This window comes from Anoplolepis gracilipes, chromosome 9 (genome assembly GCF_047496725.1).
Source record: "Anoplolepis gracilipes chromosome 9, ASM4749672v1, whole genome shotgun sequence".
NCBI lineage: Eukaryota > Metazoa > Arthropoda > Insecta > Hymenoptera > Formicidae > Anoplolepis > Anoplolepis gracilipes.
In genome coordinates, this window is record NC_132978.1 from 2,916,803 (window position 1) to 2,943,806 (window position 27,004).

General features: G+C 40.3%; 1 protein-coding gene across 3 annotated transcripts in view; it reads right to left on the minus strand.

Moving 5' to 3' along the window:
- Nucleotides 1-27,004, minus strand: part of LOC140669725 (uncharacterized) — a 243,534-nt gene that overhangs the window by 109,812 nt on the left and 106,718 nt on the right. The gene's annotated exons all lie outside the window — the stretch shown is intronic.

Consider the following 27,004-nt stretch of genomic DNA (forward strand, 5'->3'; position numbering starts at 1 on the left):
GCTTTAATTCGCCTCCGGCTTTCGCAATGCGAGATAATCGGGTCGCGGCCGTAACGAATCGCTCGTAAAACTAGACGACTGTCCTCGTGGCTGGTAATTTTCTCCTCTCTTCGAGACTATCAGCCTCGCCTCGGATGACGGAATCGCGCGCGGAGGACAAAGATCTTTAATTGTTTACGTTAATCGAGAAGCCGAGGTGGGTCCGAGAGACTCTCGAGAGATAGAGCCCCCTCTCCCCTACCCTCTCATCGTACGTTTTCGCGATTTCCCCTCGCCCCGTCGCAACCGAGCTCCTCTGACGTAATCGAAGAACCCCGGGCAGCCAGATCACAGATTAAACAACACTCGAGTCCTTCTCCTCGATAATTACCCAGGCCAGGGTAATTGCTGCAATCCGGGAACGGCACGCAGTTACCCGCGATAATTCACCCAACGGTGATTTCGAGTCAGATTGCCCGGGCAGAAGTTACGTTATACGCGCTTGGCCATGCTCGCGCGCGCGCCTCCACCGAAGTTGGAATTGGTTGAGGCAGAAATTGAGAGAGAGAGAGAGAGAGAAAGAGAGAGAGAGAGAGAGACAGAGAGAGAGAGAGAGAGGGATCCCTTGTGCCATTCTCATAGCCTCTGCCTTCTCGTTGTACTCCTTCGCGCGACCAGCGAATGCAATCGCCGAAATCGGCGTGGATTACGCGTTCGCACCTGCTGCGTACGCGCGCGATGTCGATCCGTCACGAATCTACTCACAGTATATGTATATATATATATGTACCTACGTATATTTACAAGACCTGTATATGTAATCTTCACGAGGGATGATACTCGCGTGATGACGCCTGCATAACGACTTTGTGATTCCACATTCGAAGATAGTCGTCGGAGTTCATTGTTGCGAGCGTGGAACGATATGCACCCTCGTTTCTTGCATTAAGACCGGGAAAATACAAATTGCTGTTATATGAGCCAGCTATATATTGTATATATATATATAGAATGTGATGCTTCTTATAAAATAATTTCCGAGTATCGCGAGTTTTATCGATTATAAAAATAATCATTCGCTAATTTATATTAATATAATGAAATTTTAATATTAATAATGGAAAAAAGAGCAAGTCTTTCGACGCGACTGAAATTAAATTTTTAGTGCAAATATACTAGTACTTTTAAATAATTGCCGAGAGACTTTTGGCCGGTTTAGCTCTAAGCGTAACGAGTGGAATAATGACGGGAGTGGTTATTGAAGATAATGAAGAGATGAGTCACGTCGAGTTCAGCCCATAACGAAATCGGCACAATTTTCGTCGGCTCGTCGCAGAAATTGCAGACGCGCTCGCGTGAATTTCTAGCAATTTTCTCCGGCGAGAAAGAGAGTCGACGTCGGGATAAAATGTAAAGTAGGCGTGGAAAAAAAGGTGAAAGCGGATAAGCAGAGACGTGGATGGAACTAGAATGGCTCGGACGAGTCGGGGGAGGGAAGGGGGAGCGGGAGGGGGAGGGGAATGGGAATATGACAGATATGTTGTTCGGCTTTAATTATAGGGGCCCACGTGAGTGATGTATCTCACGCGAGACGCCGCTCCGTTCGCCTGCATCTACGCCGTGGCACATTTTGAAAAAGAGAAAAAGATGGCCGAGGCACACCGGTAAGGCACCGCGATCGATCCTTACGCTAATATATTCCGGTCCCCGAAGGACACCCCACACTCCTCGAGGAAGACAATATTTTCGGGTTTGGCTTGGTCATCAGTTTGTAATTAAAAGCTCTCCCCCACCGTTGCCATCCCCGCCGATGGGACCCCGGGCCCCGTGTCATTATTTTGAACGCCGCGCGGCGCCAGGACCTAGTATCTCATCCTTTCTTCGAGATATACGGTGTACGCGGTGCCGGGGATCTCCGATCTACCGGGTGTCAAGGAAAGAACCGGGGGGGTTTACGTTTGGATCAGGGGCAACGAGTAATTTAGCATGCGATCCGGGTGTCTTCAAAAATTAACAGCGCGATTAATTGGCGCCGATATTTTCGCGAGTAATTGCCGCTATTATGTTACGCAACTGCGTGATTACTAATTAACGCGCTGTTATACTCTTGATTAACCGATCGTTCGATTACGTCGATGATCGTCAATCGGGCCCGTGCATGTGAGCAAGCATTTCATCACTGGCCAAACGAGTACCGGTTACACGATATATTTCAATCACGGGAGGGATCAACAGTCACTTTAAGAAGCTATTTTTCATTTTTAATGCTAATTTCATCAGCATTAATACATTACGTTCGATTACGTGAGGGCATGTTTGAAATCTATTTAGAGAATTTAATTAACATTAATTATTATTTTTGACATAATTTGAGATTAAAAATTAGCCTTACATTAAATTGTTATTTGATTGATATCTTTCTTTTTCTTTTCCAGTGTTCAGTACCAGTTCAATATCAATGTTCAGTCTTTCTATCTACATTTATTACAAGAGTCATACAATTTAGAAATTAAAAATTATCAATCGCGACACAATCTAGAAGCAAGGATAACTTGTTAGTTGCTCTCGCACGCTTATGTCGCGGCACCCGGTATAGAAAATCACGTAGGTGCGTGTCTAGAGGCCTTTTTTAAAGGCGTATATAGAGATGGGCGGAATGCCGGCTGCGTTTTATTTACGGCCACTGGGACAGTTTTTAATTTGTTCCCCCTCGGGGGAAGTGGACCACAGTTAGAGAGGAAGCAGGAGGAAGAGAGAGACGGGAACTCTGCTGTCCGGTCTTTAAAGAGTTTTCGACCTGTTAGTCGTTAGAACCCAAGGAGGCGTTTCTACAGTCTTCTGGCATGGGGAACGCGCGGATAGAGAAGCGAGGGGAGCAGCGGTTCCGGAGAGGTGGCAGCGGTCGATACTAATAAATCCTTAATTATAATTGCGTGGACGCGTGACGGGAATAACTCTCTGATTTAATTATCGGATCGATGGCTGTTTTTGGCCGGTCACAGGTTCGATTAGTCTTCAAGTTTGCAGATCGGGATCAAAGGTCGCCTTCTTGTCGCAGCGCGTGTTATTATCGTATCTTTACGTTTGTTAAATTTGTCGTAAATGATATACGTGCGAAAGCAATCGCTGTTCTCGACAAAAATTGCACTTTTTTCTTGTTTATTTTGCACAGGCTCATCTCGTCGTCCTATATTTTATTTCAAAAATCAAATTCTTTTGTCTCTTCTAATTACATTTTTTTCACAGAATTCTTCAACATTGTCTCTTTGTTTCGCAGCGAAGAAAACACAGAGTTCAAAAAGATTTCTCTCCTTTTTTGTTCCCGTTATTACATGATATTTTTCTGCCAAATCAATGACAACAACAGTATCAGTTTAATTGTCTACCCCGCGCTTCACCGAGATTATCCTCGTCGAAATTGAAGAGATTATATATCTAGATGTCAGACGAATTGTTTTCTCGTCGATTTCAGGTTTTGTCGCTTATTGTGGATAATTTAGAATAGATCCAGGTCTCCTTCTCTCTGGCTATAAACATATGACCTTTTTTATCATTACTAAGAATTCGAGATCTGTCAAAATGTCCTGGCCGTGGTTGCGTTAATTACGGTCCTCGGAAACCTCACCAAAGTCCGAAATAATTATAATAATCAGAGAGACACGCCCCTATACCGTGTTTCTCCCGTCTCTCAGCCTTTCGGTTCAAAGACACGATGTCTGGACAGATTTTTCGGTATCACACGGTTCTCGTACAACTAAGAGCAGCAGACACGAGTGACAGGAGACAGACGGAGGAAGGAGGTATATGAGAATGCGTTATTATTCCGCCTCGACCGTCGTTTCCTTCGTCACCTCGGGGGCACGTCGTCGGCGGGGGCCCGCAACTCGTCACAAGCGGCACCGATCGCGCAAAAAAAACTTTAATGCGCTTAATTGCGATTTATTCTCGTTCCGGCGAAATCGAGGTCGTTGTCTTTGTCGTTCGTAGTCGTCTTCGTTGTTGATTCGCGCCCCACAGCTACGGCGACGCGATAGATCGATGATCTATCCCGAAGCGATCTATCTCGTAGACGGGAAGAGATGGAGGAGAAAGGAAAAGGAGAAGAGATCTCCGGCGGGATGGACCGGGGCCTGACCTTTTCTGTCTTCGCTGATTTACGAGCGCCGGCAACGAGCAGAAATCGAACTGGAGCGACTGCGACGACGGGGCACCTTTAATTACGGACACCAACTGGCTGCGCGTTCGAGATCGGTGAATTGTCAGAATCGTTCCAGCCAATTTCTCGGTGTATACTGAGTGATAGCCGATCATTACAACGCTTTTGGAAATTTTAACAAGTGTAGTTTATATCAACATACCTTTCGAAAACACTGCGTGATTCTTTTTAGTATATATTGCTACAATATTTATATGATTATAATTTTATTATGTGTGTTTATGAAATATTAATATCTTGCTGAACATATAATATGTATTAAACTTATTAATAATTATTTTCTAATACATGATTAGAAAATAATTTTATTCATATATGTTATTACTATAGTTTATTATTAACAAATATGAATAATTTATAAAGAAAAATTCAAAGTTAGTTGAAATATATATAATTAAGTACGCAACGTAATATTGTTGCGAATTAATATTTAAAAATAAATAAAAAATTAAATTCTTTTTTACGACGTGGAAAAATCATTTTTGTCATATTGTCACTGTTCACTTTCTACATATGAGACCTAAATTCCTATAAAACTGTCTCAGTAGTACCTAATCACCTGATCGCCTGTTCAACGTATATAAAAAAGTTTCGCGTAATTCGCATTCTATCCACGAACGACGACCTTAATGAAAACCACTGTGCCTCTGTCATTAAGGACCCTGTCTCACCTCAACCTGCGCTCTCTTGCTCTTTGTTTCATTGGCCCGGTGTTGCACGAAACTCGGGTCCCTCGTGTAGAGAGGGGGAGGAAGGACCTGCGGGGGTCCGAAACCGTCTGTCATCTCCGAACGACTAATGGTCGCTTCACGCTGCTTCATTATATTTTCTAAATGTAAATTCGTACACACGGTCTCAGGCTCTCCCCCCCCCCTCTCTCTCTCTCTCTCTCTCTCTCTCTCTCTCTCTCTCTCTCTCGTATAACGCCTGGAGGCCGGGGGGGTCCTTATAAAACTTGGGACTCTTCTTCGCATTACGACAGACGAGGTCGACGGGGCGGGATACAGATAGAAGGGGGAGAGAAGGGGTTTAAGAGTGAATCCAGCCGCGGGCTAAAATCGCGCATCGTTGATTGCAGGCGACAGTTTATGGTTCTGTCTCGTCCTGCGGACCAATTAGCCCCCTAGCTTCCAAGAAAACCCGCTCCCTTCTCTTTGTCTCTATCGCTACGTTCCTTTTATCATTTTACGGCCGGCGTTAGCGCGCGACGTCTCGTGATTCGCGCAGGACGCCCGGTAGACAACGGTAACTTTCACGCATGCTTTATAGTCTGAAATTGTATTGTGTCTTGTAGCCGAAGGGCCCGAAACGATCAGCCTCGCTTCTCCTATATAGCGCCGATATGGTTCGAGACCAAGACTTTTTCTCGGTGTCACGTACGTCATAAAGACAATATTGTATAAAAAATACTAACAAAGTGTGCGTAAAGTTGCAGATATTTTTTGAGAACAATATGTAAATCTTGCGCTTTAAAAATTACTGAATTTTTACGAACTTTTACGATTTCATCAATTGTAAAATGATTTTTCGATTAATCCGCATTCTCTTTCGTTTCATCTTTTTTTTTACGTAATAGAATCAAATCTTGTAAAGTATATTAATGCAAAAAATCCATCAAAATCAGCCAGGCACGATAAAAATATTATTTTTACATTAGGTTCATTACTTAGGATAATATTCCGTAACTTAATTTCTTCGCTTCTTTCCCGAGGCTCTCGGATATATCTCTTATCCTATATCGGATATATCTCTTTAGTTGTGATACTTTTTTGCGGGTCGATGATGGAGTATGTTTTGTGCGAGTCGAACGAAGACGTATATGATTTAAAACCATTCGCGAAACAGAATTAATGCCGCGATAGTGGCAGTTACAATTATAAAGGCGAAAATGATGACGTACACATAATCGGCAAACGTATACATAAAGAACGTTCTTTGTCTCGTTTTTAAGCCTTTGGTTCATCACTGGCGACGACCTTCGAGAAATCGGCACAAGTTAATTAGCGGGGTATGTTATGCAATTGATTACCATTATGCATCATCGCATGAAAAAAAAACATTGCTGAAGGCAATAGAACTTACATTGTATAGCAGTAAATTTTTCATGTTACGTCAGTTCTTTAAATATTCGTCAGATTATTTCAATATCTTTTTTCATAATATTGTCAATTAAATTAAGAAATATGTAATCATATATATATATATATATATATATATATATATATATATATATATATATACATCAAACACACACATACATTTTTAAAATATTATTAACACTTCTTATTTTAGTTTTACGTACTTTTTTAATTTTTTGTAACATTTTTTTCTTTGGAAAACAGATCGAATAACGTTCTTAATAATTTATAAAATAAAATCAGCAGTATGTGTGTATATGTGAGAAGAATATAATACAATAATAGTACGCTCGTGTATGTGCAGTGCAAGTAAAATGTAATTTTTTCATTTCCGAAATTCGTGTGAAAATTGCTCGACACGATTCGTGTCGTGGAATGTTTGATACACGCATTCCTCCGGAATAACCTGTTTCAGTTTCGTCTGCGTTTCCCCGTGCGAGACACGTCGAGTAATCGACGTCGCGGGTCCCGTCGCGGTAGGAAGGAATTCGTTCGTGGGGGGAAAAAAGCAAACGAGAAGACGCAAGGGCCCTACGATTGCCCGGAGCGTCGTGGACGATGCGTCGCGGCTATTATGGGGCCCGGGCCTTTTTGCGAGGCGGACCGATCGGTGAGCCATTGTCTCGAGATGATTGCAACACGTTCGGGGCTGCTTATAATATAGGGACTCGGGGGGGCCCCCTATCTCTGTCTCCTTTCTCGCCGACTCGGTCCCTCCGACGCGGGTCTTGTTGCGCGTCCCCGGACCCACTCTGGAAGCTGTAGAGCAGAAGCGATCCGGTCGTAGCACAGAGACACACACGGAAGGGCGGATACCCAACTGTTCCCCTATCCGTCCCCTCCCCCCCCCCTGCACTTCTCCGGTAGAGAATATGGATCCTGGTTAATGGGATCGCCACGGATCTTCGTCCGGAACCCTTTGGTCTCCCTCTTTTATTTTGTCCCTTTTTTATTCTTGACGTTATATGTAAGTACAGAGAAGAGAGATACACATTATTGCGTCAGAATTTTCTTTTAAACGACCAGCATAAGTTATTGCGTATCAAATGAATATTCAATTTCAAAAGTTCTATACATATATTTCTAGATAAAAAAAGTATTAAGAATATTTAAAGAATAAAACTAATTATAAATATATTCTATATATTTTGATATATCTATTTTTTTCTTAATGAAATTCGCAATATATTTTGAAAATATACTTAGATTATTTTTTTTTTAAATTTTCACAGTGAAATAAAAAATCATACTTCCTACGCTACCATTTTTTAATAAGTAATTACCTTGATATACGATTATGATTTATGAGATTACGTTTATATTTGCGGGAAATCATTTTGGTATCGATGGAAAGAAGTTGATATCGCACGAGAAGACACGCAGGAAGAACCCTCGTGCTCCGTGGGAAGAAAAAAAAAGAGAAGGAGAGGAGGAGTCCGGTTAATGGGATCGTCTTGGATCGTCGTATCTTTTTTCTTCGTCCCGGACCCAGCTTGTTCCTTCGCTCTTCTCCCTCGGTTTCGCGGCGTCCTGAGAGAGGACTCTCGGGGACTACCTCGACGACAACACCCAATGAACGACCGCAGAAAAACTCAAGCAATTTGAGTCTCCCCGTTGCTTATTACCAATCGCCTCGTCAGTCACAAATTGGCTCGGTGGGACCTGTGTGTGCGCTCTCTCTGTGGACCCTCCGTCCTCCTCCGCTTCCACATTTCGGAACCATTCAGCCGCACACAAATACGCACGCATACACTTGCGAATACGAGACACGAGCGGGCCTCGTATTTGCAAGTGAGATTGAGTACGGCCAGGTTGACGAGAGACGTTCGCACGTTCCTCTCCCCCGCTCGCGGAGCAAAGGGGAACCGCCGGAAGAAAGTATCCCTTTACGATGTGGATTTTTGCTCTCTCGGCGTGCCGACTCGTTACTCGAAAATTCCTGCCCAAGGGCTTCGCGTCCGCGAAGGACGGATTGCGGATTCGAGAGGCTACGCTCGAGCGAGTCGAGTAACGCGCGCGCGGATGACCGCTCGTAAAAATTCATTACCGAGCACGCGAATATATCAGCTGCGCGTTTTATTTAACGCTTCTCCTCTTTTTTTTTTTTTTTCCTAACAAAACAAATTAGTGGAACCGGCAATTATATTTTGCTCGATATCGTAAGCCTAATCTGTCGACAAAAAATGACGAATATCGCGCATGAAAACGCGGAAGAGAGAATTGCGAATTGCGAATTGCGTATACACAGCTGTTTCGCCTACTGACCCAGATATCCCGCCGCGGGGATTTTGCCGCGGGATTCAAGTGTGGGTGTCAAGTTCGCGAGAACGCGAGCGCTCGGATGCGAGAGAGCGCGCGGTTATATATGCGGCGGCAGTTTATCACACCGGGGTCGGGATTGCCGGGGACGACAAACCAACGATTGCCCAACTTATTATTGGTTATTGATCGGTTATTTATTCAAATGAATGCAGATTACCGTGGCGGGTTTTCAATGCTCCGCCAGTTAGCGGGCGCAATGAATAAATTGCTACCGGGCGCGCGCGCGCCGGTACTTAGCGTCGTGCTCCTTCAAGGTTCGCTTTCTCAATGATACCGAGATTGCCTGCACGCCCGAATATCAATTCCCTGCCCTCCCTCCTCCCCCCTCTCGCGTTACGATCGTGAATTATTTTGGTTTCTTCGCCGAATGAAAGATGCGTTCTCCACAATTGTAATCGTACATCTTATAATTATGTATCTGCATAATTTCAGAAACGTGCGCGTATAATTTCTCTGGCGTACTTATAGAAACATACAATTATCAAAGACTGGATGCAATCTGCTACGGAAAAACTCATTACGAAAGCAAGAGGTTTTACCGATGCTTGTAAATTACAGGGGATTCCGCGTCACCAGATGACGCGCTCGGATAAAAAGTCATCTTTCACGACCACATGGTTCGTTGGATTTTGAGTTGGGAACGATAAACGCGTACACTAAATTTTTCCTAATTTGTTTTCAAATTGTAGACCATCCCTCATTGTCATTCATCGTCTAATTTACATCGAAAATACGCATTCTCTATCCATTTAACCGGATGAAAGAAACAAACGCGGAACGCATCGATTATCTCACGGTACGTTTTATCTTGACTATGATCCTGGAAGATTTGGTCTCGTGGTTTCATGTAAAAAGTCTCTCGATGACCTCGGCTAATTTTCGTTCAGGACAGGCGCGTAAGCTTCACCTTGGCATAAACATTCGTCGCCGTCGTCGATCCCACACACAGTTACGCGCCGTGGCATCGAATGCCACGAGAGGTGCGAATCTTGGTGCCCTCAAAAGGCCCATTCCTCATCCACCGTCGACTCGTCGATCCGGCGTCCCCGCCGTTCCCTCTTCACGGACTCGGGGTCTCTTCTCCTCCGCCGCGTCTGCCACAACGGAGGTGTATCGTCCCGAAGAGCGCCGCCGATCCCGCGCATCCCACGCGCATGAATTAAAGGCCGCGCTCTCGGCTGGTTAGTCTTGATTTATCCCCGAGCATCGGTCTTCCCTCTTCTTTTGTTTCGTCGCTTCTCTCGAACCCCCGACCTCTCCCTCCTCTCCTCTAAAGTCGTCGCGCGGCGCTCGGTGCATCTATGGGAAAGAGAGAGAGAGAGAGAGAGAGAGAGAGAGAGAGAGAGAGAGAGAAATGCCTCCTTCAATCTGCCTCAACCCCCTTTCCCCCGTTCTTCCTCTTCTAGAGATTTCTCCTCCCGCCGTTGCCCTTTCGTAATAATCCCGCGAGAACTCTCGGGGCCCCGTCCCCCCTAACAAATGCGCTGTTTTCAGTGTGCCGTGAGCGCGCAGTCATCCCGCAGGACCTCACGACGTGGCGGCCATTAGTTTAACCGGGAAACGTGATGGAAAGGTTGCCTGCGTGCCGGCATATAACGCCAGCTAACAAACATTGTTGTGACTTCCACGGGGTGAAACCGGGTATCCGTCATCTCGCTGATCTCGCTCGGCTGCTTCTTCTTCGTCTCTACTTCTTCGTCCCGTGCACCTCCTTTCCTTCTCCTCGCGTTCCTCTTTCTCCGGCCGCCCTGCTCCTTCTCCCCCTCCTCCTCCTCCCTTCAGACTTCTCTACAATCACCGACGCATTGTCGAGCTAAGAGATTGCCCTCTACGCCCGAGAGTTATGCGCTTGGGATGACTACGCCTCCTTGAATTCCCTCTGCAGGTCGCTTCTGGTGCCGGTAACAACGGTAACCCGTTGTTTCGAGATAATTCAAAGCGTAGCGCCTGGCCCTCGAAGACGCGTTAAAGGACTGTTTAATATGCAGGACTCATTATTTGACAAATGAAACCCTCTCGCTCTTCTGCTCTTGCCTTAAACAATGCATTAATCTCGTATCTCTATTGCATTGTATCTTGTCCTCTTTTTAATGCAATTTAAAAGTTTCATAAGCAGTAATTATTAATTCTCCTTGATAAGATGTATATATATTTGTGTTATAACAATGAATATAAAAAAGATAAATCACTGCACGCTTTATAGGAAAAAGTAGGTCTCGAGCGATGTATACATAAGGTAGATAATTTTAACCATTTGATTGTTGCATAATCTCCTTTTTATGAAGAGACACGGTGATAAGATGTGATGTATACTTGATTGCATGTTAAAACATATTGCTAAATATACTCCTGTTTACAATACGTTGCCCTGTTTTTTTGCTGGTTTATCATTTGCTATCGATGAATTTCAGCACAAACGTAACACGCGATCGAGAATCGAAAAAGCAGAAAAAATATCATACTCTGTCTATTATTAAATTGCATAATAGTAGTAAGATTAATGTTTCGATTACTTAAAGCAATATTGAAAATTATTTCTATTACATTTTCTTCTTGATATTAATGAAAATTTCAAATAAAAGAAAAATTTATATCGTGTTACAATTATTATATTTTTTTGTAATTTTTATTCTTTAATAAAGATCTCTAAAATTATAAAATTAATTTTAAAAAAATTTTATTTTCCTTAACTGATGACAATATTCTATGTCGCGATAAAATTATGTCATCAGACGTTACCATCGTTGTCGTATCTTACAAATATGCAAACGCATTGGAGTTTGCGCGCAAAAATCAGCACGCGCAAGATTTGATTGCTCAATAAAAATAACCGTGCAATTATCACGATTGTCACCATTTCTTTCGTAATGGAAATATTCGCTTAATAATATATTTTTCAAAACAATTTTTCGCATTGATAGTAACATCAACATCAAGAGAACGAGTGTTTCTATATTAATAGGAAATTGGTATTAACGTATTCACTAATATCATATAATTCTGTTGATATCTCGGATTTTCTTACGTTTTATTTTTTTCTCTGTAAGAGAACAATTCCGTTTAAGGAGTATTTCAATGATTATGAAAAGTATCCTGGACAAGAATCTGCAGACACGGTAAATTCGTAGGAGCCTTCGGGAGGAGCATCATTATAGCAACTTTTCTTCTTTTATTCAGGCGACTTATCGAAGCGGTCTTTTTTTTCCGCTACAAAGAAAGGGATAAGAAAAGAGAAACGAAGACGAAATAAAGTGCACGCGCGGATAGCGCGGCGAGCGGGAGTTAATAAAGCGGGGAACGCTAATTAGACGACCATTAAAACGATAAACGGTTGACACACGATTGTCGCTCGTACATATACGACATGAGGTTTTAGTTTTGTCTTCTCGGGATAACCTCGCGCGATAAACCCGATATTTTTGTCGCGATGTCACTCATGTTGCGCTTTCGCGAACAACGACGGTAGTGTCAACGCATGTGTCCGGCCTATCTGCTGTACTATACACAGGGTGTTTCGAAAATCGTATAATTTTTCAATATTTTTATATAATTTTTTAGTCTCTTTCTTCATTTAATTACATTAGAAAAAATAAAAAAACTCTATCAAGATAAAAATCATCTAAAATTAATTACAGGATTACGACGTATTTTAATCAATCTTATATTTATAAAGTTTTCTTCGATGCAAGTCTCTAATTTTTAATCGTAACAAAGGCTACTAGCTTTGACATTAAAACTATACATTTTTGTAATTTGAACGTGTGATAAAGATAATTTCTGGGATCCTCTGTATAAAATATATGCGGTGCTTGCTCTCTTGCAGCAAAACACGACCCTGTGAGTCTCGGCCTTGACAGGCGACCGGCGGTATTGTGACAGCGTTCGACAGATAGTGCGTTGTCGATAATTTCTTTGTTGGAAATAATGCGGGGTTTTGTCATGCTTCACGTAATCAAAATGTTTGTTCTCGGAAGATGTATAATGTAACTAATGTGAAAAGTGTATGCGTTATAAATCAACCGACAAACAGTGATGTCCATGTTAATATTTTTGAAACGCAATCCTCTTTACTTTCTTCTTTGTTTGAAAATCTGTCTCTTTTTCATAATATGTTTGTATAATTTTTTAAATAATGTCAGGTTTTTAAATAATTATTTAAAATAAAAATTATAACAAGATTTCTCCTACAATTGATAGTTGGAAAAATAAAACAATTTTATTAGATTTGTTATTGATTATGTTGTTTTATTTTCTTCCCTTCCCAGTTATATGTTTATTTCATTTAAAAGAAAATGATCTTCGTATCTGAATAACAGGTTGCCAAATTGTGCTGCTTAAAATCGATCGCTTTCTATCTCTCGCGGTTCCATCCCGATAGGATCGAAGGGAAGCAGTGGAAGACACCGAGAATGACTGGCTCGATTATTGAAATCTCACCGAGATCATCCGTATGCATCTCGATGCGGCACCGAAGGCGCCGCAATTGTTTCGAACCGAAAGAGCGACCGGTCGGTCACTCATCAATATGGAGTAGCCCGGTGCCCAATGCAATGTCAGAACAGCCCTTTTGAAGGTTATGAGGCAGGCAGCGGACTGTCATTCCTTTGATTGGCTTTTAGAAAGGGTCACTTCCCCCTCGGCCCTTTGTTTCTTCTCTCATCTCCGTCTTTTCGCTCTTTCTTTCTCTTATTATCTCTTTCTCTCTTTCCTTCCTTCTTAGCTCTTTCATCTCGCGTTCTTTCCTTTTTTTTTTTTTTACTTTTAATCTACCAGCGTTTTTTCAGTCAGACAAGGGACAATGCTTTTTTGCTCCTGATCGTCGCGCGTCTCTTCGTTTGCCGAAAGCTTCAAGCATGATCTCGATTGGCAGCACGCTACCGGAAAGTCATAACGTAAGAAGCAAGTTAATAATATTCAGTGAAGTAAAACACATTACCTGTGTAAAACTTTCATAAAACTATATTTTAATTAATACAAATGTAATTTCTAATCAAAGATTAAAATTTATGTCAAATTATCAAATAAACAGAGATCATATTAAATTTATAAATTTTCAATTACTATTGTATTTTTTTTTTAAATTTAATAAGTTATTAATGACAATGTTTATCATTTTTTAAATATAATATTTTCTATCCAACGATATTTATATTTATGAACAATAATTCTTTTTCTTTATGAATTATAGTATTATTATATATTTGTAGGTTAATAAACTTTTAATTATTCTTTTAATAATAAATTAATAATAATATTTCATTATTAGATCATCCCATCATCTTTGTCTTTAACTAAATTTTAATTTATAATAATATACCAATTTCACTTCCTGTTTATGGCTATTTCTGATAGATCGCATCAATTACTTAAGAACATGAAATCAAAGGATTGTGAAGGAATTGAAGGTGAGCCGAATGGAAAGTAGAAAACGAATAGTTTTCTACTTTGAGAAAAAAAAAGAGAGAGAGAGAGAGAGAGCGGACACGCCCGCGTCAAGGCACAAGAAGTTCGCTAATACTTGGCCTCGCGCGCGCACGGTTAATTATCGATCGCGAGAAGTTTCCTCTCCGCGCGCGTGTTTCCAATTATAAATTACAATTAGGAACGTAGAAAATGAGGATGTGGCCCTGCAAAAGATTGCCGGAGCGGATTTATTTCGGGCGCGGAAAAAGTTGTTCTCGCCCGCGCGTTCGCCGTGTGTGCGAGAGATTCCGGGGGTGTATAAATAATCTCTCCGAATCCCTCCGCGCGCGATACGCCTGGGCCAGGCACCTGGGCCGGCGCTTCGTTGTGTGCGTTCGATCGGGGCGCCATTACAGAAACTACACACACGTTTTCTTTTCTTCGACTGCGGCTCCGAGATTGCCCGAGTGTAATCGCTGTAGCGGGGGCGCGTGCTAACGGAAACGATAGGGATCTCCGCGACCATCTCGTTCTCTGGCACGGGCCACCTTCCCACACCCGGGGCCCCGCCAATCTACCTGACCTATCTACCTGGTAACTATGGTAACCTTGATAACCCTTGCGAGTCCAATATTGGAGCACCGAGGAACGCCCCGCGTTCCAACACGTTTAGTCGCCTCGAATTGTAATTTCTTATCGGACACAGTAATGTACGATCGACCTTGTAACAATTCGAGATTCGATAAAATCAATGAAAAACGGAGTTCGATATAATGTGTCTTCGCTGCCACTGTAGGAAATAATAAAATAATTGTTAAAAGAGCAGACGAAGAAAGCAATATAAAGAGATATATATTAATTCGTTAAGTATACAATTTTATTGTGCGTTTACGATCACTTAATCGAGCGAAATTATAAGTAACATATAATTCGATATAATTTTCGGTATCTTTGAACCGAGCGATACAGTCGAGATTCAAATTCTTGTTGCATAATGTTTATATTGCATTTAATATATACATTTCCTAATTATTTTTCGTTACTGGAGGTGGCGAAAATTTAAAAGTGTATCTCGCAAGAGTGCATATCTCCGCATTGCGGGTAACACACAGGTGCACGAGCGTATAATTACGTCGTTCCGTGCTTCTCACGTCGACTTTCGCGAAGGCGCCCGATGCCGCGGTTAAACAAGCTCAATTAGCCAAGAACATCGTAAATGCACATTGGACGTCCTTTTTTGCGCGATAATTAGCCGCATGAAGAAATCGCGAGATAAAAGCAGCGAGCGCGCTCCGCGTACGCTCGCGAAGTATCTTTTTTATGCGTGCGCGCGTCTCGTCCACCGCGCGATCGAGCTTCTGCACCGGTAATTAACGGGTAATTGACGTACCGATCCGATCCGATATACCCGTTATACACAAAGCGATATATCTAAAATCATTATATCATGATCTCGATTGCCGGGTGACATCTTGATTTTTTTTTCGTGTAATTATCGAACAAGAGAAAAACGTATTTCTTTGATAAATCGTTTTCCCGAAACATCATTTTATATATCTTTTAGTAGCAGCGGAATGTAAAACTATTGACGGAAAAAGGCCACGCGATCCAAACCTCACACTCATGATTTATGACCCGTTATCATAACGCATGTCACGCAATATTTAGATATTTAAATATGAATTGTTTTTAAATAAAATATCAAGAATTTAATCAATATTTTATTTATTGATTGTAGTTTTCTGAATTTTTGATTGAACAAAAAATACTTCTTTTTGTCATAGTAAAACGTAAATCTTATGATACAAAAAGGCAACAAGACTGCATAACATGCAAATGATCATAATTTAGACTTTACACTTATGATAAGCACAACACACATTTAGAGATCTCATTAACATTATCTTCAAATGGACTATTAATAAAATTTAACTACATTTAGCTGCTGAGTTATTGTTGATATTTATAATACGAATTTTTAATCTTATTTCAAGAGATTTTCGCATGACATGATGGAATTTTCACATTTGGAACCGTAATGATTTCTCCTTAATACGGGTCTTTCCAGCTGTCTTTCCAGCGATCTTTCCGTGACATAATGAACGCCTGTCCATGATAAATTATCTTTCGACTATGGAACACCTTTCCAAGGTGGGAAATTCTTTTGCTTTTTAAATTAAGAAAATGCCCCTCGCCTTTCCACGCTGCAATCGTTTTCCACTGGGTGCAACTCTTTTTTTTTCCTCCCACCGAGACATTTTTTTTCGGTGATGTAATTTTGTTTCGCGGCGAAATGTCTCTCCGCGGTAAAACGTTTCTATTCGTTTGAAGTGCGGGTCCACGTCGACAAGGAGGACTAATGACGCCGCGAGAACGATCCTATGCCCCCATGTGGGCCCCGGCACTCATGCGCCCGTCTCTCATCGGCCCGAACAAAAAAGGCTCGCGGGTTGACTCCCCGGACCCGGCGAAGGTCCGCGCGCTCGTCGCCCCCTGGTGACATTTCCCATTCTTCTCGGCACGCTATTACCAGGTCAAAGCCGCCGCCCCCGCGGGACGCCGTACGCCGACGATGCGGTACTCAAAGAACCACTTTTCAGACCGCTTTTCTGAGGAGGTATCATACGTCTCAGCATCAGTTTATCGACACTCATCGATATTTTGTGGTCGGCCGATCCGCAGGCTGACAGCCGGAAATTACGCAAAAACATATTAGTGTAATTGTGATGATTTATAAAAAAAAAATATGCAATTTAGACATCTTGAGCAATCGATGTTTAATACTTTCATTCTTCAGAGATTTAGTTTCACATTAATTAAAAAAATATTGATTTAAAAACTTTTTGAGATAAGTTATTTCTCTTTGATTCTAAACATTGCACTTTATTTTTTCATTACCTTTTATATTTATTTTTTATGATTGTGTAAAAAAGAAAAAGATTAAACTGTAAGTATTTAATTCTTCAATCCGTATATACATTAATATAATTTTTAATTAATGGATCACAATTGCGACATAAAAGGATATATTTTTGACTTACAACACATGTTCGTTATATATAAAAGACGTTAATCCAAGCGCAAATATACAATCGACATTAAAGCGCATCGAGATGCTCACGTGATTGGAAACTTGCCAGTTTATGAACAAGAACAGTCTTTAGCACTGTCTTTGTTTCCAGATCGAACAAGGATCGCATACAAACAGAAATTGCGTCGCTCTCCAATTCGAGAATTTACTTTTCACCAATTTTCACGATTTCCTTACAATTATAGTGTCAATTATCTCTTATATCATATACCGAGTTAACAATAAAAGTCTAGAAAATTAATAAATTTAAATTTAAATTAAATTGAAATTTTTAAAATAATTTATTTAAAATTATTATAGTGCGTCAATTTTGTAAAACAGAGAGAGAAAAAACTAAACATTATATCGTTCGAGATATCTAAATATAAATTATGTGTTACTTTATGTAAGCGATTTTTTTTTCTTCAATCTGCATTAACATTAAAGAATCTACGAGATTCCAAATGCATGCGCTTAACCGCAAAAACAAAGCGGTCGTTTTATATCAAATGATGTGGTAACGAGAATAATATGGTTCTTTGATTGCAGTTGTTCAATTTAAAGTGACCACCTGTCGCGTCAATTTCTTTTTTCCTTTCAATTGATATTTACTATACGCATACTATACGCACATCACGGTACGCACATCGGTAGAGTCGATTCGCGCGAATCATTTATGCAGGCAGCGATAATCGTCACCGTCGAAAGCGCATTCTCGGAGGGTGAAAAGGGTGGTTCCTCGTTCGCCGGCGTAATGGTACACACGGCACATAGCCGCCGGCTCGAAAAGCGAAAACCGCGAGCGAAACGCCAGCGAGAGAGGAGAGCAGTAATGCATGCGATTATGCGGATCAATGAGCTATGGCGCTATTTATGGCTCTATCAGGCTCGCTCTACCGCGCCGCTTCCGACTCCACCCGAGCTCGAGTCTCTCTCGATTTTTTTATCCCGATCTTCTTTACGCGATCAAATTCACCTGCGTTAAGTCCAGTTAATCACGACCGAATATAATGGAAACAGAGATATAAATTTAAACAAAAATTATAAACGTCTATGACTTAAATTAATTCATTAAATGTGTTTTCATTAAGATCGCGTTATTAATTATAATGGTTTAAATTTCTTTACGCTTTCGATACTTATGATCTAATTTTATTCTTTATAAATATATATTTGAATATTTTATTTCTCTTTCTCTAAAATAAACATCCTTTTAAATCAATTTTAAATCATTTGTAAATCATAGACCTTTATTACGTTGAAATATTAATTGAAAGCAATGAGAGAATGAGTGCTTCTGATGACGAATTTTTTCTAACTAAATAAAATATATTCCAATAATTTTATGGGTTAGAATAATCTGTAAATTCAATTATAGAAAAGTTGATGAATACTTTCGAAACGGTAGTTACTTCTTACATTCCCAAAAATCGGCATAATTGACACTTGAATTCCTGTATTATGCCAAAACGAGCCTAATATCTTAATATTCACGAGTGCGAAGGCACTGCGGCAGGAGGGTCTAATGGTCGACTCAATTAAGACACCATTAAAGCGGCAACATTTACAAGCTAACGATAATAGCGGTCATGATACATTGCCGCGGAATAATACTGGTCATATGTTCGTAACGTTTACGATCCGGAAGCGAAGGCGCCCGGCTAAGACTATATTAATTTCTTTCGATGGTGTCGTGACCTTTTCAAACGATAATGCCTACCATTATTCACAAAGAAATTGTCTATAACGTTAAGTGAATCTCTGATGTTGGCTCAGTAGTGATTGTAATTAAAATTGATAAATTTACCTTAATAAAATGTTATGTATATTTCAAAATTATTTATTCCTTCAATAAGGAAATACTAAATATTATACATATATTTATATGTATATACTGATTCAAGAACGATGTTCTATTATGAATAACAAGCCGGTGCTAGTTTGGTTTTGTTAATCGGCGTCTGCGGATCATCACGTCGGAGAATGATCGTCGCGATTGAAGCTGCGCAGGACCACCCATGTCGAACAGCAACGACCTAAATCCGATGATACTTGAAAACTACATCTTTCGAAATCGTTACGTAACTCTCCAATACGACAAAGAGAATGCCCTTTCCTCCAACCGCGAGAGATGTTTCGATTGTGCAACTGAAGATGTAAGAATGGAATGTCGTATCGAGAAGTTTGCTCGTTATCATTTTCAGATTATAAAGTTGTATATCACTTGATATATAAAACGTGTTAAACTAAACGGACTATAGAATTTATGAAAAAATAGAAATTATATTAAAAAACTCGTTTGAGTTAGGATCTTTATAATTTATCCACTTCTACTTGTTATTCCCCTCCAATGCTTGCTTTATTTGATAAATAATATGACACCTCCAAGTGTTAGGCTCCGAGAATGAAACAACAGGCGCGGGCGCGTTAACTGCAACACGAGCTGCACGATGCTTCACGAGTAGGACGCAAACGGCTTTATTAACACGTGCACGGCCAACGCAAACACGGGGAAATTACTGGCGGTTACCAACAATGCCCGTCGGCCGGGAGACGTTGTCTCCTGCTAATAAAGCAACGCTGCGCTAATTATGCCGTGCTAACCGAGCCACGGTGGCATGTATACGGTGCGTAATGTGCACCGTAATCGCTTCGAAAAGCCGATGTTCGAGGACAGGCACAACGTCCGAACAAAGAATGTGAATTTTTATCATTAGTAAAATTAATAAGATGTACGGCAACGCGTTCATATTAATAATGCTCGAGATTCATGTTTGATTTGATATCGTGCGCTTATAAGAAAAAAATTCATCTTTTCCTTTCGTTCATACCTGTCTTGCTTTTAAGGTCGTCAATTCCATCAACCAATTTTGGATAAGGTTGGAAAAATTCCACATTTTTTGGATAAAATCCATGATGATAAAAGTCAGTATTTTCCGGAAGAAACCGACAAAAACAGATCTTTTCTATTAAAACGTTTTTTAAACGTTTTTTTAATTTAAGCTTTATCCAAAATAAAATCCATAATAGATTAGGAATCGACGTAGCAAATAAATTAGTCTTTGTTAAAAGATATTGAAAGGTATATGTGCACCAGATCTATATTTGTAAAAATTTTTAATTCTATTACTATTACATTTTTCTTATTAAAAATTAATATAAAATTTAGTAACATTTATACCTCGCAAGTTTTTGTTTTCAAAATTTCACATATCAATTTAAATTAAAAAAGACTTTATTATTATATTGATTTTATTTTTTTTTAAACTGCAGTCGTCGGTAAAATTTATTTAAAAGCAAAAATATCGTTTTGCATAAAGTTACATAAACATATTTATTTAGCGTTAATTATTTTTAGTTTTTGTCACTTTATTCGATTGGATTAAGTCTGGAACGTAAAACCTAGAATTTACGCTGGTTTTTTTCCATTTACTACATTTTTCCAAGACTGATTAACCTTGATTTTGGAGGAATTAGGAATGCACCGATATCAGATACTGGTATTATGCCGCGAAGGTTAATAAACAAACGAAGAAGGCGTCGCGGCGCGCTAGAAAAAACCTCAAAAAATAAAAAAAAAGACCAAGCCCGGGAGCAATTATAACGCTTTTGCCTCGATGGTTATCGATGAATACAAATCGAGAATCGCCTATATTCGCGCGCGCGGTTTTCCTCGTCAGCGCTTATGCAAAGCCGGTCTCGCGCGCGATGGTTGCAGCCAGTCTCCGGGTCTCTGAATAATGCATACGATATTCGCGCGGGGCAAACGAAATGTACGCTCGCACGTACTCGTGTATACGTATTATATGTATATATGTATATATATATATATATATATATATATATATATACATATATGCATATATGTATGTATAATACGTATATGCGTTTTAGCGAGTCCGCAGGTGGAACCGCACGGTTATTAGGATGATTTATACGAGGTGGACTGTCGGCTTTGAAACGCCGAGCGGTTGTCCGCTCGAGTCCTACTTCGAGAGACCGACCGTGTCTGCCTCGTCCACCTCGTGGCGATCCGGCCTCGTCGTCGTCTATCTCGAGACATGAAAAAGAAATCCCCAGTGTGAAAGCCGCGTTAACTGCAGTATTAATGCCTTCTGCTGTTCAACGGTGCGATTTTCTCCTCGGCAACTGTCGTGCCATCTTCGGCAAATGCGTTCAGCAAGATAATATCGTAAAGTTCTGCACAGCGGTTGCTACTTATCCTTGCTTTTTGCAGATAATTGTATAGAAAAAGTTTGATAGAAATATAATAAAGTTATATTTTCGCAAAGTTTCGAATCCCGTTTGAAATTTTTCTTTCTAATTGTAAAATTGATGATCCAGACTAAATAATTGAAATAATTTAATAAATTTAGAAAACTAAAAAATTTGTTAGCACAAATTAAATCTCAATGCAATAAAATAAATATTAAAATCTTATTTGTCGCTTAATCTCTGTCAGGTGGATTTTTTATGTAAAAAATTTTAACGTAAGGCTATTTTTCCTCTTGGTTATTTAAATATCTAGAAGCTAAAAGTTGTAAAGATAAATGGCACATGCGCTTACAAAAAGTCGCCGAGAGAAAAATTATTATTAAAACTATAATCTTATAATTATATAGTAGATTAACACCGACAGATTAGATACACGTTTACTGCACGACCGTTGCCGAAGGAGGCCGGGTTACCTTCCACCAGATTGATGGTCGGTGGCGAAGGACTCCGAGAAGGGTCGAGGGAAGATATAACGCCACTGTCATTAGAGGCGACTGTAAAAGCGGATTCGAAATAACAGTATATGGTAATTCCAATGACGGCTATGCACGCTTACCGCGGTAATACACCGATAATAATTGCCAGTTCTGTCGCCATACATCAGGCAGCCGTATAGACCGCCGCCGTACGAACATCGAGACGTAACGTAAGCACGCCGATACACCGCACTGTTTACGTCGACGTGAAAAGTATGCGAGTGAAAATTTGCCCGAATAGGAAGACGGTGATGTAAGATCGTTAACCCCTTCACCGCGAGGTTAAGCAGTTCGAAAGTTTCTGCGGATACGACGTTAAATTCCAGACGTTCGTTATTATTAATATGTGCGGTCGCAGTATATACTGCCTCCTAAAATGTAGATTTGACATAGGTAAACCGTAAGTACTTGAAAAGTAAAAAATCAAGTCCGGCCGAACAACTGTCAATATATAAATAATACATTATTTTATTAATATTTTATTTATTTAAAAAAGGTAATAAAAATGAAAACCAACACAATTCTCTTTTTTGCGTGATTCGAGAGTAAAAGAAATTTAAATTAAAAAGTCGTTGAAAACAAGTACAATTACTGTATTTCCTCCTCGAGCTGCTTTTCACTTTATATACATACTTTGATTGAGAACAGAATAATATATCGCATACACAATGATTCTTTCCTAAAAATATTGCAGATTTTCGTGTCAAGTGGCAGAGAACCAACGTGAGATAAAGTAATATGGCAACCGATGAATCCAACCATCAACAATTCGGACGTATTTCACGCGTATAGTTTCGCTCGCGGGTTTAATTATCATTATCCACCGAGCACGAGCCTTCGCTTCGAGTGTCGTTCTCATCGTGGCAATTTTCAACCCCTTTCGCGAACTCAGACCGGAAGTGCGAGCGACGCGAACAAGGGCGGTCGGAGTCTTTAGTCGGCCTCCGTCCCTTCCCTTCCGAGTTTCTCTCTCTCTCTCTCTCTCTCTCTCTCTCTCTTTCTCTCTCTTCTCTTTTACCTTAGCCCCCTTAGTTCTTCCATTGTCGGGGCGAGAGCTGGAAGTTCGCGGACGGTCGGACGATCGGGAATTTCCGCCGAGAGATCGTTACAAAACTTTTAACGGCTTCGAGACCCACTCGAGCACGGCGGCGGCAGTGCCGAAGCTTTTCGCAAGTTTCGCGTTACCGCCGCCGCGGCCCCCGACATGCGTTCTCGGGGGCCCCCGCATGCCAACTTCCGAAGAACAAAATCAATTATGGAACGCCCGTTTTTATGCCTCGCGAAGAAGGTAGAGAGCGAATTGAGAGGGAGAGAGAAGGGACGAAGGGACGAAGGGACGAAAGGAAAAGGGGGTTGGTTGAGACAGGATAGCGGGAGGGCCACCGCCGTGATTATCGGACGAAGTTGCGAACTAAAGTAATTCGCCCTTGGCGCCCCGAACGTATTCGGGATTACCGGAGGATTATGTGCGGCTGGTTTTATTTTTCTCCGCCGCGAAATAATGGACTGGGACCGGGCAAATGCACTCTTATCCTCCCTGTCTTTCCGCCTCGGTTTTATCGGTACCCTTCTTTCTCTTCACACATGAATTATCTCATGGCGTCTTGCATCCAGACACGTAGCTTCAAAAATTTTTCAGTTTTTCCTTCAATTATATTTCCAAATCTCAGTATGTTAAAAAAGAAAGAAATTTCAATATAAAAAAATTGAAAATTTAAGGTAGCTGTCCCAGTTATAAGTCATTTAAGATTATTGACTACGATTTTTTTTATGTTTAAAAAAAGAGTATAATAAGTCGAATATATATTTTACACAATAATTCTCTGAACTTTTAGCTATTATATTTAATTAAAATAAAAAGATTTTTATTCGTACATAAAATAATTATTTAAATTTTAATTGACTACGATTTCTTTTATGTTTAAAAAAAGAGTATAATAAGTCGAATATATATTTTATACAATAATTCTCTGAACTTTTAGCTATTATATTTAATTAAAATAAAAAGATTTTTATTCGTACATAAAATATATATTTAAATTTTAATAACCATCTATTGATGACCCAGTTGTAAGTCACTTATAAAACTTTTGGTCCCAATTGCAATACGAAACAACATATCTCTTCTTTTGCAGAGAAATATAAACTTATTCCATTTACGAAATATGTAGTCTTTCTTACTGTTGACATTTACGTTGCAGATTAAATAAAAGCATCGCCAGTTAAAAATTTTTTGGCAATATTATAGTTAGGTTAAAAATGTGATATTTTACTAATGATGGCGTGATAATGTTTCTTTTTAAATAATTAATGATAATAAATATGTTTATCATTAATTGTTTAATAAAATAAATTAAAAAGCAAAAATGACTTACTATTGATATTTAGCATCTCTTCTTTTTTTGTTGAATTTCGTGTAAAAAAAAAAGAAACTAAATCTCTCATTCTTCAAAATTGAGGATAATAACGCGGTCCGAGTTCTCAAGAGAATTAAGAAGAATTCAGAGACTTCCTCTGATGAACTTCATATCGCGATGCACGCTGGTGATTCTCGTTAGCGCGCCTCGTCGCACCGCAAAAAGCAAGTGGAGTAGTGAAATCACTCATGTAGTCTCGGCGACGCGTTTCATTCACCGCCGGGCAGAAATGGCCGCGCGCGGCCGGCTCATTAATAATAACTTATCCACGCGCGCGCGTTGGTTCGTGCCCGCCGCGGCCCTCCTGCGTTTCATTAATTTCGCGCGGGAGACCTCGTTAGAGCGAGAGACGCGGGTGAGATAATGGATCCCGCCGACCCGGGTCACCCCGGCTCCATCGTTGTCGTCCCCGGGTGCGCGATCGCGGATGCTTTTTTCTCGATTCGAGACCGGAGATTCGTCCGGCCGGCAAAAACCTAAGTGCGGCCGCTTATGGAGGAGAAGTGCCCCTTCTCGATGCAGGACGAAAAAGGGAGACGAGTCGTGCCGACAGCGGACAAGCTGGCGTGTTTTTAACGATAATTTCTCTTATCTCTCGCCAGCACATGCTGTCCGCCGTTCGCAACGGATCGTATGTATATCCGACGGTAAATTGAGCGAATCAAAGACAGTCGCACAGATTGTGGACGCGTATTCCAAGGCTTTCATCTCGCGCGCGATCGTACTGATACACGGCGTATCGCTGAATTAGCATGACACATTACAAATGCGAAATCCAATGAACGATTTCGAATCGATTTCTCCTCGACGAAATTGTCGGAACGTCGATACTTTTATTTCTATCTGTTTCAGTTGTAAGCGATAAAAAATCCGATCCCCTATTATTATACTAATAAATTATTCTTCTGTCACAGTATATACTGACACTTTTTCGAAAGTAAAGTTTGGAAACTGTATATAAATGTGAGAAGAACTCGCGGCTTTATATAAAAGGCGATAACGTGTACTCCCTAATTTGCAATTAGTCGACATTCATATATATATATATATATATGTTGTGGTAGATTCAATCGCCGGAGGACGATTATCGACCTACAAAAGCGGCCGCGATGTGCTATAAAATGAATCGTCTAAGTGCGCGGTATTACTGTAACGTGGTGCTAATTATCACTGACGTGCGCAAGACTCGGGCACGCTTCGAAAGAAGCGTGGCCACTGTGTTACTAGACAGTTATTAACTGCGTTCGACAGTGTACACCACTCAACGTTCCCCTTATGGTTGCGTTTCCTCTGAAATTATGCGCCGACATTGGTGTAGCCTCGACTTACAATTAGACGAATGCGTGATTTATCAGAAGAATCAAATTACGTTTAAGAATATTATTGCAAAATAATTCTTGGCTAAATTCCCTCCAAAATTTCATAAACTGCGAAATATAATAATATAGTTTCTTTATTAAAAAATTTATTAGAAAATTAAAAAAAAATTAATTTTGTTAATAGAATGTCACTCTTTTGTCATTTAATAAATATATATATATGATTGATTTTAAACAACTAGAGTGTCTCGCGCTGTTAAAATCTGATCCAAGCTAATCATTAATCGTAAATATATTATTCATTATTTATTGTTTACCATAGTTAATCTGACAAAATAAAAAAATGTGAAAAACTCAAGTTAAATTAGTAAGAATGAATTAACAATATATATTTTCTACGGCAGATCAAATTGCCACGTTCACAACCTTGTCAAACAGAGTGCGAAAAGAAAGCATAAAGTACATTTAACAGATGTTTGAAATATTAGACAGTCTTTTAGACGTTTCTTTGCCCACGTCCTTTGGACGCATGTCTGAGTTGTCGGACGACAAATGTGATAGCACCCTTGTCCGATATCTCGACGGACGTACGCCACTGCACGACGATATCGTGAACACAAACGGATCTCTGTCCGTGCCTATCCATAATACATGGTTCGAGCTATACGATCTCTTGTTTTTGTCACTGCCGACTCGGCGGTACATAAAAAAGAACAAGAAGATCCTTCGGTAGCGTCATCCCTTAATCCCTCCAATACGTGCTCCTTCTCTTCTTTTTTCTCGTTTTACATCCGTGTTGCTCGGGTGAAAAAGCGAATCCTTTCACGGTATTCTTGTAGCAGCGCAGACGTCGACTTGTCATACTTATTCCGTTATACAAGTGGCTTTCCCGTCCCTAATCTACGCGACTTCGATCACCGCTCGGTAACGGGAGAACCATGTTGTGATAGCACCCCCGTAGCACCGTTCGCTTCGCTGTAAGTTACTCGGGAGTGAACACCCCTGGGGTCGGCAAACGATGCGTAACTAACCTCACGCACGCTTAACGCATTGACGTGACCGCACACTGCCTCCATTCATAACCCGTGCATAACGCTATCCTCGTTGTTGTCGTCGTCATCGTCGTCGGCAATGGTTCTTTACCCGGTATCTCAAGCGATTATGTATATTGGAATTGATAGAAATAGATAAATATGTGTGTGTGGATGCTTTCTATATTTTCAGTAAAAGTTCTAATACACATGTCATAAAAAAATGTGATAGTGATTTACTCGATAGATCCATTGAGTTTTGTCTCGAAAAAAATCGATACTCGTAAAGAAATATTTATATGATAAATTATAAATTTATGATTCATAATTTATAAATGTAATTAAAATTACACAGTCA